At 37.2% G+C, this 16,854-nt stretch overlaps 1 protein-coding gene and 1 long non-coding RNA gene across 3 annotated transcripts in view; one reads left to right on the top strand and one right to left on the bottom strand.

The window, feature by feature from the left end:
* The window catches only part of LOC119695298, a 59,188-nt gene extending 42,714 nt beyond the window's left edge, over positions 1–16,474 (top strand). For both annotated transcript variants that reach the window (XR_005255161.1, XR_005255162.1), the window contains one exon: positions 467–16,474. This is a non-coding gene — a long non-coding RNA (uncharacterized LOC119695298). The remainder of the gene's footprint in view (positions 1–466) is intronic.
* Positions 1–16,854, bottom strand: part of PIK3R1 (phosphoinositide-3-kinase regulatory subunit 1) — a 60,558-nt gene that overhangs the window by 36,617 nt on the left and 7,087 nt on the right. The window lies entirely within an intron of this gene.

The following is a 16,854-nucleotide window of genomic DNA, read 5'->3' as shown; positions in this document are numbered from 1 at the left end:
TACTAAAATATGTCTTTCTGCTTCGAAGTATAGGGGCCACTCAAAAAGCTGAGGAGGGTACAGTGTGGGTCAGGATAGACTTAGCTAGAGCTGAAAATCAAGAAGGCTAGCACTGGGCCTTTGACACTGCTGGCTTCCAGGAGAGGCACATCTCACCTCCCTCAAGTGGTTTGGAGCATTGGCACAGCTTGAGGCTTCTCGTGCTTTTCTCAGGCGTGGCAGACTGGCAAATAATTCTTTCTTACCCTTCTCTCTCAGGGATCAACCTAAGCCCTGTGTGACATGCAGAAGCATAGCAGTAGTAGTGTTCTCACATTCCCTACAAGCATCACTTTAAATGGAAGGACAGGTTAACATCTCTAAATAGAACAAGCCAGCATGGATTTCAGTGCATCATTCCAATGACAGAGAAAAAAATATTTTAATAAGCCAACACCTGTTTTTCATGTCTTGTTGACATCTGCAGGTTCCCTGCCAGCAGTTTTCACTCAGAGAGATACCAGCAGATGAGAGGTAAGTTGTGATGTAGGTACCAAGTTACTGCATCACCATATGCAAGGAGATGATGACAGAGATAACAGAAAGGAAGGAACTGAACCGACAAAGCGCAAAACTGCCTTTTCCACGAAGTGAGACTTGTTATATTCCCTTCCCTTCCTTCAGGATTGCTGTTCCAGGACTAGAAGAGAACTGAGATCTGCAAGAATTTGAGTAACTCGGTCTGCTCAGTTCTCCTCAGAGACACTAAATGACAATTTCAGCTTCTGGCAGTGCTTTGACATGAAACCATACATACTATCAAGAAGGGAAATATATACACTGAATGTTCGAATCTAGTATGGATAGTGCTGGTGTGAGGACAAACAGCACATTCCACTGGCAGCTGCATCCTGTGACTTACTTATCAAGTTCCCGGTGCTTCAATGTTATTATTGCCATTAAATATCCAGATTTTAGTGGTGGTACATAGAAGTCCTTATTAGACAAAATTTTGATAGTTCTCAAAACAAAACCTCCCTCACTGGCATTATGATTAACTAAGCATTCCCTTAGAACTGTTGCCAGCTGCCTTCCCACAAACTACTTCATCATTCCCAAGGATATTTATGCCATGATTTCTATTAACTTCTGCACTCTAGACTTTTTTTTTTAAACAAAGCAAGAGTGAAAATTCACTAAAAATATAATTTATTGTAAAGTGACTTGACTACTGACTTGCTAATATATTTACATGGTACTTTTGCTATAGTCACTCCATAAGGAATGAGCAGCACAGCTCCCTCTGATGCCTGCCATACTACACAGGCACATTAACAAAAGTATATTGTAAGAGCATCGAGACCACCACCAAGGTCAAGCACTCAAACCTTAAGACCACAAAGAACTAAGGCTGCATGTGCAATTTCAGTTCATGCTTTTGTCTCTTTTCATATAATGACATTGAATTTTCCCCATGAAATTACACTGCCCATTTCAGTGCACAAAACCCAGAGCTCTCAAGGGATAAAACTCAGCTAGAGAACTGAGTACTTTAGTACCTGGAATATTATCTAGACTGTACAAGGACACATGGTCATGCAGTTTATTTTCCTCTTCAAACCTGAATTTTTTATCATCTCATCTCAAAATGGCTTTGGTCCACAATTTGTTCTTGAGTTCTTCCTAGCAAGTGGGAGAGGAAATACGTGTTTGGTTTTTCCTGGAAACATTTGACACATAGGAAAGAGGCAGTTGCCTATCTTTTAAGGAAAGGAATGCTGAGGTCCATCTCAAGAGGCACTTGAAAATTTTGATTCTGGCCAACCAGTGCAAAGTCATTGTGAGATTATTTCAATGACCTCTATCAGATAAAACTTCATAGATAGAGCAAGTTTATGTGCTGGAACCATTTTCATGTAAAAAGTAGTAACATGTATTTTAAGAAGTAGTAACATGTATATGATAGTCTGGTGCTATCCTACCAAGTTTACTAATCTCAAATCCCTTTCCACATATAAATGGTGGTGGTTAGAAACAGTGCTCCAGCAGCATCTACTTTTTGTAACCAAGACGGGTTATGAAGGTGGATGAACCTTCACTGTGAGATACCATGGTCACTGCAACACTGTTGAGAATGACCTGTCCTATCTCTAAAGGATCCTTGTTCCTCATTGCTGTGTCCTTTTTTCCAGTAACATAAAGTTTCTTATGCAGGGCAAACACCAGTTTGTGATAGTATCTCTGCTTGAGAAGAGCAGAATTTAAAGCATTCTCTTTTTATTCAATAATCATAATACATAAAAATTCAGGGCAGTATGTTGTTTTGCTCTGAAAAAATGCTTTGTTTGTTACCTTTTTGCTGTGGAGAAACTAATGGGAGAAGACTGACAACAAATCCCTGTCAAACTATCCACAGACAAGAAATCTAGAAGAAAAGAATAGGCTCTTCACAGCTGCAAGAAAAAGATAATGCGTATTACTATGCTTGAGAAGTTAAGTTGTTTAGATCCGGAAGATGTACATAAAAGAATTGGCAGAAGCTGCTAACAGATAAAAGTCAACACTGCTCCTTCATCTTTTGGGAATTTTGGGAAACATTTGTAAGTACACAGAATGTTAAAAATAATGAGTATACAGCAGTCACCCAGAAAAAAAAATGCAAACAATGGCAACAGCTCTCCAGCACCATGACTTTTATTCAAAAACTGAATGTGTTTCAAATCAAATCAAATATGTTTCCTCCTCTAAAAAAAAAAGAAAAAAAAAAAAAAGAAAAGCTTAGAGCTGTAGCTGTAGCAACAGAATACAACAATGCTGAAAGGCAGTCTTATAAGAAAGTAAAACTGGATTAATCCTTACAGCCATTAAATCATCGGGTGATCTGACATAGATACAGAAACAACATTATTAGGAAAATCCTGGACTGAATCTATAGAGAAGCAATCCCACCATCCTCTTTACCTTCCGATGAAGAAGAAAACTTTTAAGTCTATATGTAATAGGATTTTTTGACCCATAACATACTCCTGTGGAGATTTCTCTGCATAGCAATATCAGTGTTATTTTTCTATTCCAATATTTTTCACACTACCAAGATCCTAAACAAAAAAGATGTCATACAATATCAAGTACATGTACTTAATGCATGAACCTAAAGATCTCTCTTTCATAAATCACTGTTCACACTTCTCTGCTGAGGTAGCTGTAATTCAGACCTTAGCACTTAGGAAGACAAATGAATTTCTCATGAACCTTTACAAATCTGTCAGGGTTCCAACTGGTTAACTAACTCTAACTGGCAAAAGACCTTCATTTGTGTACTGACCATCACACTGTGTTATGAAATTCATATAGTGTAAAACCTGTTTATAGGAAGTGTAAAAGAAAATTGACAATGACAGCAAAGATGGTGCTCATGAAAAACTGGCTGTTTTTACATCACCATCTGCAAGCCAAAGATTAACTGAAGTCAGGGTAAGAAGGTATGGAACAGGATTTCAGTCTGCAGTGGGATCATTCATTTGCAAACAGACCAAAAACAAGAGATAAATCCTAAGAAAACCCAAACACTTCAAATCCAAGAAATCCTTTTCTAACCTTACAGTGTTAGAGTATTTTGTGGTCTACAACAAAGAAAAATGTCTCTCTCTTGAAAACCAGTGGTGTATTGTAGAAGAGTGAGACTGAGCAGAATAGGATGAAATAACTGAAAGAAATATTTTGTAAGTGATCTCGGAAGGTGTAAGCTGTAGAAGGGCAAAACTAGAAAAACATAAATCTGGTTAAGAACTGTCAACATGTTCCTTATGATCTTTAGCTCAGGTGAATCAAATAAAAGCAGCTCTTTCATGGAATAAATGAGGAAACAGAAGCTCTTTTTAGGTCCTCTACAAAGACACAAGAGATAAGCAAGAAGCATTCTGATCCATTGCTTCCATTCCTTACTTCTGATGCTCAGCAGGTGCCCTACACTGATCTACTCCAGCACAGCAGAATGTGCTGTAGACATTCTCCAACTTTCTTGTAGAAAATTCATGGGTAACAGGATCAATGCTATCTCTGAACTTAGAGGACTACTAAGTGTACACATCAGAATGACAAGAAAAACTAATGTATTGAATATTTAAGTACTGCTCGTGTACAGCTCTTCTAGAGGTCACAGATATAAAACATCCAAATCAGTTTTTCCACCATCCTGCTCCTGCCAAGAAAGTTAGCTGGTCTTCTAACCCATCTATATCTGAAAATATAGTGGCACTATCTAGCTATATATTTATCTCTATTTCCACATATATACAGAGCTTAAAGCAGCAATCACTCAATTGAGTTGGAATGTTGCGTATAGGATGCAATAAAGGAGTAAAAATACATTCCTGACTTCAGCAAGATGTGATCAAACATGTGAAAAGGCCTTCTAGCTATGACTCACTAAGAAATGAGTGAGGGATTGAGAGGCTGAAAGGCTGCTTGCTGACTGGAGAAAGCCTTCTTTCATACTGGCCAGCAAGGACTGAGAATTGACTATTCTGTCAAAAAGCCAGGTATATCTTGCTTGTTTTCCCACTATCCTACTGGGTGTGCGGTGGTGTGGGGGCTGGGGGAAAGGGAAAAAGAGAGATAGAGATAGAGATAGAGATAGAGATGATAGAGATAGAGATAGATAGAGATAGGGATAGAGATAGATAGAGAGAGGAAAGAAAGGAGGTCTTACATTTCTTACATTTATGGTCTTTTTGTAATTGTGCTCCAGAGGAATCCCTTGGTCATCTTACCAGAAGAAAGAACCAGTTCCCTTTATTTGGCCCTATCAGAAGGGAACACCTTTTACTCATTTCATTTGCCTTTTCAAATTTATTTATCTATCTATCTATCTATCTATCTATCTATCTATCTATCTATCTATCTATCTATTTAAATGTTGGCCATGCCGGAAGGAAAAAGGGTATCTCACTTGACTCCTAGGAGGAAAATCATTCCAAAAGAACCAGTTCCCTACTGAGAACAGGAAAAAGAGGAATACATTACTTTTAAACTGACCTGATTTTTTTAAAATGCATATGACTCCTTGTTTTTAAGCACAGTTCACATGAACTGCCTACATGAAGCTGGAAAAACTTGCCTCCTAAATTGCTCAGATATGGACACTTCAGAGAACTTTACTGAGGATTTTACAAGATAAAGCTCCTCAAAAATGGCAGCAGACAGCTGGTCTAACTCATCTAAGCTCTGCTATGCTACCAACAGGTACCTATTTAGGTGCAGGACCTATTACCTCTCAAAGGATTCTAGTCTTTCATGATAAATGTGCCACTAGTAGTCTCTAAAATAATTTAGACATATCAGTATGAGCAATCATTTAAACTGTGGCCTTATTTAAAGGGAAATTCCCTTTTATTTTTGCTTTTTTGGTGGTTTGGGTTTTTTTTCAAATAGCATATTTCTTGATCTCTCAGGGGAGGCAGCCCTTCTGCTTCTCTTTTTCTTGTTTCAGTACATCAGTCTGCTTTTCACCAGTCAGCTTCCCATATTTCAAACCTTGCTCTCAAAATAGCTTAGACTAACAAGTAAGTCTTAGGAGACAGAGCAAGGTGTCTGGTTATTTTATAATGGCATTCAGGTAGGAGTGAGCAACGCAAAGAACCAAGCCAAAATGCTAATCTGTGTTGCCTGAGGTTGAGGAGCAAGACATCAAGAAAGTGCAAGGCCACAGGTGTAGACTTCTCTAGCTACACATACTCATCTTGTTTGTCTGCTGATTACAAAACTTTGCAGGATAGTTTTGTTCTAAACTTGTATGAGTAATGACTGGGTTGGGGGTTAATTTTATTTTTTTCCCAGAATCGCTACAAACTATATATCACAAAATTAAATGCAGAAATTTAACGTATACTGGGAGGCAACAGTGTAGTTTTGAGTCATGCTAGTAAAGACAAGAACAAAGTTTCATAGCCTATTAGAGTGGCCACTTATGTCACAGTCTGACAGTGCTCTGTAAATATCCAAAGCAAGCTGTGATGTTTCTCAAAATTTGAATCAGAAAATAAGCATGGATTAAAGATTTCTGACAAGCTGCAAATAGGTAACCAAATAGCATGATAGAAAACACAGTATTTTCCAGAACATTAACTTGATACTGAAATAAGAGAATTTTGTGTTTTTACTTCTGCATGGCTATCAACTTGAGCCCAATAGAACAAACTGGAACCATATTCAAGTCTATTTTTTCCTGCTGGCTTTATAGCTTCCCCATACTTTCTGCACAGTACATGTTCCCTCTCTTTTGCTCTCAGCATTTGGACTCTCTCCTTCAGGCATTCTGTAATCCTGCCAGCCCAAGAGCTTTGCTTTTAGTAAGTAGATCTGCCAACTTAAACACCAGTCTCCTAAGGCAATCAAATAATGAAACACACATGTATGTACTTGCACATAATCTGTCAAATACCTCTCAAGCCCACTACAAATGATTTTTGCAATCTGGGGGTTTTAGAGGAGCATGCATTCATACACAGTTTTCAAAGATCAAATGACACGGCTCTCCAGAGTTCTCTGTCTTGTTTGTACACTCAAACCCAATGACCCTGCAATTTCCATATTAACATCTAAAGATATGAAAAATGAAAAACTTAAAAACAAAAAGGTTTTTGTGCAGAAAACTTCATATGGAGTAAGAGCAGAAAACTTCATATGGAGTAAGTATATCCTTCAATTTCTCCAATTTGGCAGAAGTCTCCTGCAAGACAGCACAGATTCCTCCATGGCAGAACACTCTTTCCACGTTTCTAGTGTGTCTGGAAAGCTGATGAATAACCATTCCAGGTGTCAAGAGTATTTTTCATACCTCCCCCATTACTCATCTATCATCCCACTTGATGTCTTGACTTCCACTTTCTAAACTAGTGTTTCCTGAAAGAGGAATCTATGTATGATGCTAGCAACAGAGTAACCCAGGAAAAACTTTGAACTTTGTCATACTAGAATAAAACTGCACTGTCACACCTCTTGATTAAGTAAGGTTGCATTTTACTACATGGCAAGATAAAGATGGGAGCAAAAGCATCTTTCAAGGAAGCAAGTTATTGATTTGTATTAAAAGAGGAAAAATCAAGTTTCAAGAATGGTAATTTACCATATCACCATTTGCAAAAATTCCTGTATTGTGAAACACAACTATGATACAACAAAAGCCCCTCAAAACTAATAGAGATGCACCATAAAAACCTAAAGAGGAGCTTAAAACATGTGTCACTGAAACGTTCTATTGTGAGAAATGTTTAACATGTACAACGAAGTACTATGAATTTGAAACTCTGGATTTGCAAAATCATGAAACAAGTAAGCTAACACTAAATTATGTTATCATATATGTTGAATTTGTGCACTCACATTCTAGTAATTATTTTGATTTTGATGCTTATATTTGGATTCCAGCCTGTGCAGGAAGAGGTATGCCAGGAAGATTTGTCCTGCAAGGAATTGTTTTGGACATCCAGTACAGAGTAACTGAAGCCAGACACAGAGTGAGAATATACTCACTCCTTGGGACAAATGAAGATTTACATAGTCAAAACTAATCGATTTCTGGTTCCTGGTTTTATTTATCTCAATGAAATGTAACTGCTAAGTTCTTATATATTAAGGATTTTAAGAGTTACTCCCTAGGTTCACCTTTTTGAAGTGAAATCTACATGGCCCTCCTATGATGAAGATATTAACCTTAGATTATCCTGAAGCAGTAGGTTTGTTTGGTTGTTTTTTAATTGTCTGTTTTGTTTACCTTACTCCTTACAGGAACCATGATGGTACCTTTGCTCACAACAGTGTCCTAAAGATGACTTAGCACTTGTCATTCTGAAGTTCTATGAAACAATAACTAGTCATGTCATTGGAAAGAGCACAAGTATCAATGAAAAAACCTATTTCTAGAGAGAAGGCTAAAAGCTGTAAAGAATAGGTGGCTTAATACTACAAACTGATCAACCTGAATGAAGCAATTTTAATTCAGTGAAGACCTTGAAAAAAACAAAGCAAGAATAAGTGGAGGAAAGGGTGGGATAACTATATCACTAAAAAAAATTGTATCAGATGGTATACACTGAAAGAATTTGTACTTTTGTGTATAAACACAAGATTTAGATGCAGTTTTGAAACCTTAATATTCTCCTACTGTAATGTGCAGCTCACTGTCTATACACATATACATCAAGGTGATAAAACTCTATTTATTTTAAAGATAATAATTTGTTACAGTAACAGAATATACAAATAAAACTGTCACCATATCACTTCCTCAAATATAAGAAACCCCTATTACTGTCACATTAGTTACTCAAACAGGCAGCCCTAAGGAAAACATCAGCCCTGCTAAAGTATCTATCACCCTAGAGCAAATTTTTAACATGTATCAGTGAAGAGTTCTGAATATATTGAAAGAAAATAACCCAGTGAAAGTAGTTTCTATACTATCATCGCCGAATACAATTAAATATATGTAGTTTCCCAAATGAAAACATTTTACTTCTAAAGTCACAATTCTTACCATGTAATGGACATTAAAGGGATAAAAAAGTTAAGTAAACTACACTAAATATGTACTAAAGGAAGCAGTTTGGACTAATTATTAACAGGCTTTAAATTCAACTAGAAGTTAGGAGCTCAAAACAGGAATAACAGGGTGAAATTACATGCCCTACATTAGCCCAGGACCTCAAAAGAGATGCTCACAACAGAGTTTCCCTTACTTGTATTCAAAATTTATGAAAGGATAGTCAGACTCTGCTCTTTATGCCATGTTTATGGTGCAGTGTTTCATGCACATTCATATTCTATGATTCTGGTATACTGGAATCTCTTCCAAAAAGAGATAAGATTTGTGCTCCAAACCCTAAAGATATTGTGAATTTTGCCACAGAGAACTAAGAGTAAGAACTATGGGATTTTTTTTCCCAATGCTGCTAAATCTTAACTATATGTCTGATCCTTCTGAAGTCAAGATGGGTTTTGCCACCAATTTAAGGGAAAGTAGAATAGTAACCTATGGCTTCTTGTATGAACAAGTTCTTGAAGTAAAGAAAAAAGCCCCTCAAACATGTATAGTATTTTCAAGAACATCACTACTTTACAATAATTTTATTTTTAGTTTGCATACAAAAGGATTTTGAAGAAAGGATTTTAATCCTCTATTTAGAAGAGAGCAGCTCACATTAACAAGCATGGGCATGCTCCATCCAAACTACTAGACAATTTTACCACTGTATTTGACTGACTGGCTATTTAGTTCAAACAGACATTGAGAATTTAAAAAAACACACACAACCCCCCCCCCCCCCCCAACAAAACAACCATTCTCATCTAATTGGCATGTTTTTACTGTGTCATAATAAAACCCTACATATTTGTCTTAGAGGAAACATCTGGAGAAAAAGCTTAACAGTTGGTAACTGTCTTCCCCTTTTTTGCTAAACTGTTCACGCAACTCAAAGTCCTGCATCCTAAATCACTCTGGAAGGCACCAGCAGCCCACTAGCTTTTTCAGAGAAGGTTTTAATATCAAAAATAGATAGAGACTTTCAACTTGCTAAGAAGCAAGATTTTATGCTAGCTGCTCTGTAGTAAACATTGTTCAACCAGTGGTTTAATATTATTCCCAAATCCTGACAATAATGGGATTGTGAAAATCTCTTATTTCATGTAGGGGACTGCAGTTTACACAAGCTACCAGAAAGTTTTTAGAGTTGTAAGCACTAAGTTTGATCCAAGAGGTAGTCAGAAAAACATGGAAGTTGCAGGGAACCCACACTAATCTTTCATACAACAGTAATTAATTATAAATATAGCAAAGAGAATCCAAACATTCCTCACTCTGTGCCCTTAAGAAGCCCTCATTCAATGAACAGAGGTCCCATTTTCAGTTATTTCAGAAGAAATCTTTTACTACTTGCTGTTTAGAATGTGTTCCTTAAAATTCTATCATTTGGCCAGGCCAGATTACAAGGATCACTAGAAAAATTTTTATGCCTAGAACCGGCTTGCACTGGAACAAAAATGCCTCCCTTAATCTTTCTTATTAAGAAAATTGCTTATTTAGGGTACTAAATAGCTACACTATTCTGGCTTCAGAACAATTGAGAAGATTTGGACTGGCCAGAATATATTCTAAATTGTACTTAAACATCTGTACAGATTTTACTCCAAAGTACCTAAAATAAGCCTTCACAGAATACCCATATATCAGCAGAGACTGAAAGGCCAAGTAACAGAACACGCCTCGCTGCACCCCATGGTGTCCTGGCACCTCACAGCTCTTGCAGACCACATCAGGGCAGATGTCTCTCATGCATGTGCCAGTCAACTAAGAGCAAAGCAGGAAATGATGGAGGGTTTTGCCACTGTTTCTGTTGCTCCTCACCTGTGCCAAGCAGCTGTGCAAGGAGACAATTCAAGGGTAAGGTTGAAAACACAAGAGACATTTTCCTGCTCCCTTCATACAAGCGCAGCACATGAAAAACTGCAATGAAATTTACATGAAAAAATAGCACTAGAGGACTGGAATGTGTGCTCGCAGTGTAGAACACCATGTGCAAATACAAAAAAAACTGAGAACTTTCCCCCTTAACTGCTTATTTCTGGAATGTTCCTGGATAGAGAGATAATGAAACCACATACAGCTGTGCAGCCTTATCTACCATGATGCATAATTAGCAGTTTCTTTCATTAATTCCCTAATTTAAGTGCCTTCATCTACCTCCAGCAAAAAAGAGCTGAGGAAGATGACTGGGAAATAAAAAAGTAACCTCACAAACTAAGAGGCTTCTCCTTGAGAGAGACTGCTGGAGAAGCTGTAACATGCTTTGAAACATTGGTTTGCAGTGTACCATTCAAAAGTTTCTTTGCCAAGAATAGTCCTCCATGCTTATCTGCTATCTACCAATGTTATCCAAGCAGGATGAAGAGATCTTGGAAAAACAGGTGATAGCATTGAAGTTTTCTGTCCTAAGCCCAACAAATAAATTCCATTGCTGTATCTGTAAACAAGACATACAAACCTGGCGCAGCCATGCCTTGTGCTAGGTTGTCGTGGTAACTTTATCCCAGTAAAAACCAGCTCAGAGGCACATTCCCTCTCAGACTACAGATCTCAGGTTGCGCTATGCTTCCTTCCTTCCCAGGCTATGGAACTGGAGTGTTCAAACACGCTGCAGCCAACAAATACAACCCCAGAGAGGAGAAAGAGCAAGGTAGAGACCACTTGAATTTAATGTTCTTGAGTGGAATAATTCAGCTTTTTGCCACTACCTTTACAACTTAAGTGTGCATGTGTTTTACAGGGAAGCATCAAAGTGTTCAAGGAAAGCAGAGTTAACTTTGTTTTACTAAAACACAGACACTAAAAGTATAAAAAAAGAAAAGGCAAAAAACCCAGAGAGAAAAATCAACCCCATCTATTTTACTGGAAAGATACAATAGCTGAGTCCTAAATGGACACAAAGTAACTGCCATTCCTGCAAGAGGTCTCCCTTCTGCAGGAGCATCTTCCCGTCCCAGATGCCACCCAGTGATTTGCCAGCACTGATGGAAATTGGCTTGTTTAGACCTACTAAAGGCAGATCTTACTTCTTGCCCTCAACATCTACCACCTCCAGTGAAGAAATTATCTCAGATACTGACCTCTGGGAAATGTTCTAACATAGCAAATGATGAGGAGCATATACAAACAGACCTAGTGGATTGTATGAGAAAATTGTCTGACAGCTAACTGAACTGTTAAAGACGTTTTTCATCATTCACATCATAGTTTACATAGTAGTTTTGAAGTAGAAGATAGTCTCAAAAGATATTTTTTAAGTGTAGAGCCATCAGCTTAAATATAATTTTTTAATGCTGTCTTACATACAAACTATTTTATAAAGTGGGTCAAAATGTGAAAATAAGGAACAAGATCTAGGTGCTATTCTTGTGGACTGCAGCATACAGCATTTACAAAAGACTGAACAAAAAGCACTCACATTAGTACAAAAGGTACTGCTAACACTTTATGAAAATATTTCAGGCAATGTCCAAGGATGCAGGCATTTCTACATCACAGTGAAAAAAAAGAAAACAAACAAAAACCAAAACCCTAACAAAAAATGTACACAAGCGCCTTCTCTTAATGAAACCACCATAAAATAGAATTGCATTTTAGACATGCATTTTGCTGAAGACATGAACAAAAGTTAGCAACTATTAACCAGAGTTACAACTGTTTCTTTTTTTTTTCTAAAGCCAGAAACTCTCTCTAAGTTCTCTCAAGCACTTTGATTCTTACCAAAGTATTCTCAGGATTTAATATCCTTCTCCAGTTAAAATAACCATGTCTTTAATATTGTGTAATTCCCTTTGTCATTCTTAGCTATGAAAATAAAGAAGTTCTTTGTATTTCAGACTTCAGATTGATTTCATGGATGTTCATCATGGAGAGAGGCTTTGGTAAGGCACAAATGTGAAACAGTGCACAGCCAGCTGCAGTTACAGACTTGTGTTCTTTCACACAAGAAAAGCTGCATCACACAACTATTTAAGTGGGCACAGTTATTTGCTCAGGGTGCTGAATGATCCATTCTTGGCAAACACTTAGTACCATGTATTGCTAAAACTCACAAACTGATGTTATCATATGCAAGCCTAAGTATTTGCTAACCAGTGAAGATTTTTTTCAGATGTTCCTGGATCACAGCTACAGGACCAAGATGATTCCAATGAGAGGTGTAGGCTAATTCACCTTTGCCATGCTGTACATCTGCCCCAGCTTTCATGTCAGCACAAGGTATTAGCAAACTAAATCAGTATAACAGTAGGCTAAGAAAATGTAAGCAAAGTCACTCATCATAGTGCCACCTCTGTAATCCTAGAAAGGCATATTAAAATCAATATGACACAAACCAGACAAATATTTGTTACAGCATCTAAATAGGAATGTCTTATTATTTCAACTTAATGCAAAAATGTGTAAAATAAGGCTTTTAAAAATTATCAGATTAATTAGATTGATACATTCAGGGAAAAAGGATTCATTTCAGTCACACAAGCCTTTTCAGTCTAAGATCACCTTTGAGGATTAAAAGGGGGTTCTGTGTACCCCAAGTGATATATTTTTCATAGAAATATCTATTTTTCAATTCAAGTATTATTTTAAAAAGCTCTCTCTCCCACTTTAATTTTTATCCTATGAGGATTAAAATGCAACAGGGAAGACGCTGTGTTTAAAGGTCCTTTTTCCCTCTTGCTTCCTTCCTCCTGTACCAGCAGGTGGGGCCACGCATCAACCATGAACTTGCCCAGGCCCTCTATCCACGTGCAGTTTGTATCGTACTTGCAAAGCCTATCCCTGCACTTCCCGTAGTGCTTACAAAGGCTTTTTTAGTTATTATCAACCCTGATATTATCGCTGTGAAAAAAAATGCTCTATCTCACTTCAGTGGAGCTTGCAAAAATCTTTGCCATCATCAGTGATAAAGCAGTTGGCAAGGACTGTTGTGTTCAGACGCATGCACTTATCTGGCAGCTAGAAATTTGCCTAGAAATGTTATCACAAGTAGATGGCAAGGCTTTATAGCAGGAACTTGCCCCATTTCTCAGTGCAAGTCAAACTCAACTGACGTGAAAATTCATGACTGCAATGAATCTGACAACCGCAGCAGGGCAAAGGCTTATACTCAAACTGGATATAAAAAGAAAGGATTCAAGGGCTCTGGCCTGAATGGTAAATATACTTACCATTTGTATTTGCCATGAGATAGTGACTCATCACTTTATCCCATAATTTCCTTTTTCCATTTGCCTAAATCAAGCAAGATGACTGTTTTCTTGCCAATGGAGGCTCCAGGTTCACCACATTTCACTCACTCTAATGTCCCTCAATACACAGAGCTAAATAATTTTCACAAATGAATTGCTACACTGGCTTTATAGCAAAATTAAAGAAACAAATCCTACAACACATTCAGTTAAACCATGCACAAACGGTTTTATGCCCTCTGTCAGTTTGGAACTTTATCAGATATTGCATAACCTCGTTGGTGAAAGGAAAGAGTTTCCAAATGTTATGTGTCATTATCTTTGTGTAACTTGCTGATCTGTATCTGTTGTAGGAGAAGAATGAAAAAGAATTTGGGCTCTTCCTTTAAAAAAAAAATCTGTTTTATGACTTCACCACAAGAAGGAAGAGCTTCAGATTATTTTTAGGCTCAAAATCAGCTGAAATAGTACAAAGTGTCAACACAAACAACCCTTTTTAGTTATACAGGAAGTTACAGGAAGCACCAAAACATCAAAACAGACAAATTATTCATATAAAGTTCTGGTCTGTCCTTCTGCAATCTGATCTTCATTTCAAAGTGAGAATTTAGCATTCCAAGTTAAATCTGTAAGTATTTCAGTCCATCAATCAAATCTTTATGCTCCAAAGTCTACTTAAGATTCAGCCTTCACAAAACAGGTAGGGAAATGATACTGTATGAATCAACTCTAAATGTATATGGCCGTATCAGATTCCATACAGCTTATGCACTTTCTATTTGCAAAGAGTTGAGGAAAATTGGGATAAGCAAGAGGAACTAGCCTTAAGTAGCTTCAATTAAAAAAAAATCATTCCAAGAGAAAAAACTTCAGTCTTGTCAAATCTTTACTGCTTTGCATATACTTCATATATCTAATGGGGGGAATAAAGATTGTGTCTCTATGCTGCAAGTGTTGCAAGTACCTCAATCCTCCCAGCAGCAGCCAGGCACCCTTGCCTGGTGGGAAAAAAAAATGTGGCATGTTGGGTCACTTGAAACCTCTCAACAGAGAGGAATTACATCTGCCTTGCCATAGCTCTGACATTGCATCAGACCTGAGACTGGAAGGTGCTAGAGACTTCTTAGGGCTTTTGTTTCTCTTTTCTTTTCATATCCTTTTAGACAAAATTAAAAAAAAATCCCCAGAAAATCAACCTAAATCTAGTTCTTTATTGACAAAGATAAGGGGAAGACAGGCAAAATGTAACAGTCCTAAAATTTCAGCCAGGGAATGCCAATTCTTGTCTTAACCAATAGTTCAAGAAACTTAAAATAAGTGATGAATAAAATAAAAATATGGGGAGTTAAGTGTTTTAATGGAACTTAAGACCACCAGCAAGGGGGGTTTTGCTTTCAGATTGGCTTTTAACATTTAGGAAGCCCCCTGTTTCTAAGACTGACTGCATAAGACACAGGCCTGATGAGCAGCTCTGCCCATGTCACCAGCCTCATTGACTGCAAAGTGTGTTCAGATGTCTATAATTATTTGTTTATGAGCAATACACCATTGTGAGTATTGACAGCATTGTGCTTAAATACTGCAAATTAGATCTAATACAAAGCAATCTGGACATTGATGAGCAAGTGATCAGGCTCAATAAAGACAAGGGGAAAAACCATTCAGAGTGAATAATTAAGTATTAAAGAGTATTGAAAGTACTAAAAAGTGTTTTCTTCAAAAGATAAACCCAGGTATATGGCAAATTAAAGGAACTTCTTTGATTATGCACATATATTCTTTGAAATCACAAGTTTCTTATGCTCTTATTCAACATATACACAACAGGAGTACATACAGAATTGACTCTTTACAGAATTAAAAAAGGATACCGATTACAAATAAATGGGGTATGTTTAAAAAGTTTTAAGTTACAGTTCCCTATTATTTTGTCACTTTAATCCACAGTACTTTCAATTCATCAAGTAGTGAAAATGTAAACTTGACTGCATTTGGTCAGGCAAGCTTCACACCACACATTATTTATTTGAAATACACTCTAAGGGTGTGGAGAGAAGTATCATTTTGGGAAGAATCTTTTGGCCTACTGCCCATTACACTGGCTGCTGGACAATGTTAACTGTGCTATTCCCTGCCCCAAATAACATACACAACTATAGTGAAGCCACCTGAAAGTCAAACATATATTGTTATATTGTTCTTTATCTGAACTGTATTTCTGCCCTCACCTCTGGTTTTACTCTAACTTTTGTAGTGTTCTGCTAACTTAAAAATTTCACCTTAATTTTGATTTTTATAATACTCTTTCAGTACATTTCCAAATCTGTTTCTAAGATTCAAAGCATTCTCTGCCTTATATCTCTTCAGAAAAAAAGATCTGTAAAGAGACTACTTATAATTACTTTTCCTAATTTCTTTTAGGAAAGCATACTTTATTTTTACAGTAATTAAGTCTGAAGTTCAAATTTCTATTCAGAAGGGTCTAATCCCTGGTCTTAGTGCATTATGGAGGTGTCTAGCCTCTTATATGAAGCTAAAATCTTTAATTCAAAATTCAAAACAAGCTATGGGAACTCTTTTTTTTTTTTTAATCAGAAGAAAACAAGGTTGGACTGCAAGCTGATTCTTAAGCATTTTAAAGCACAGGAGGATTACATGTGCAGGCTTTGACACGAAGATTCTCAGTTAAATCAGAACATTTTCTTGTTTCCAATTCCCAGAGTCCTATGGTATTAAAAAAAAACCACATTGCACGTAAATAGTACCTTGTCTAAAGGCAATAAATCTCACATAGAAGGTTGCATATAAGCAGAGCCCTCCCACATCTGCGGCAGAATTTCCCAAAGTAACTTCCAGCAGCTGAAACTCCCATAAATGTCTGTTACAAACACAGTCCTGGGGCAGGCTTGGAAACACCAAGATTAACACCAGGACTTCCCAGCGCAGTGCTGTGGCCAGCTCACAGCATGGTGCTCTGAACAGAAGCATCGAGCAAGCATGAGTACAGAAACCAAAGAAGTTACAAAGTGCTACTTTTTGAACCAATAAACATCAAAGCCAGGATGCTGGTTGCTTCACCACAGCATGCACATGTAAAGAATG

The sequence above is a fragment of the Motacilla alba genome, chromosome Z (assembly GCF_015832195.1).
Source record: "Motacilla alba alba isolate MOTALB_02 chromosome Z, Motacilla_alba_V1.0_pri, whole genome shotgun sequence".
NCBI classification, from domain to species: domain Eukaryota; kingdom Metazoa; phylum Chordata; class Aves; order Passeriformes; family Motacillidae; genus Motacilla; species Motacilla alba.
This window is presented reverse-complemented; position numbering and strand designations above follow the sequence as displayed.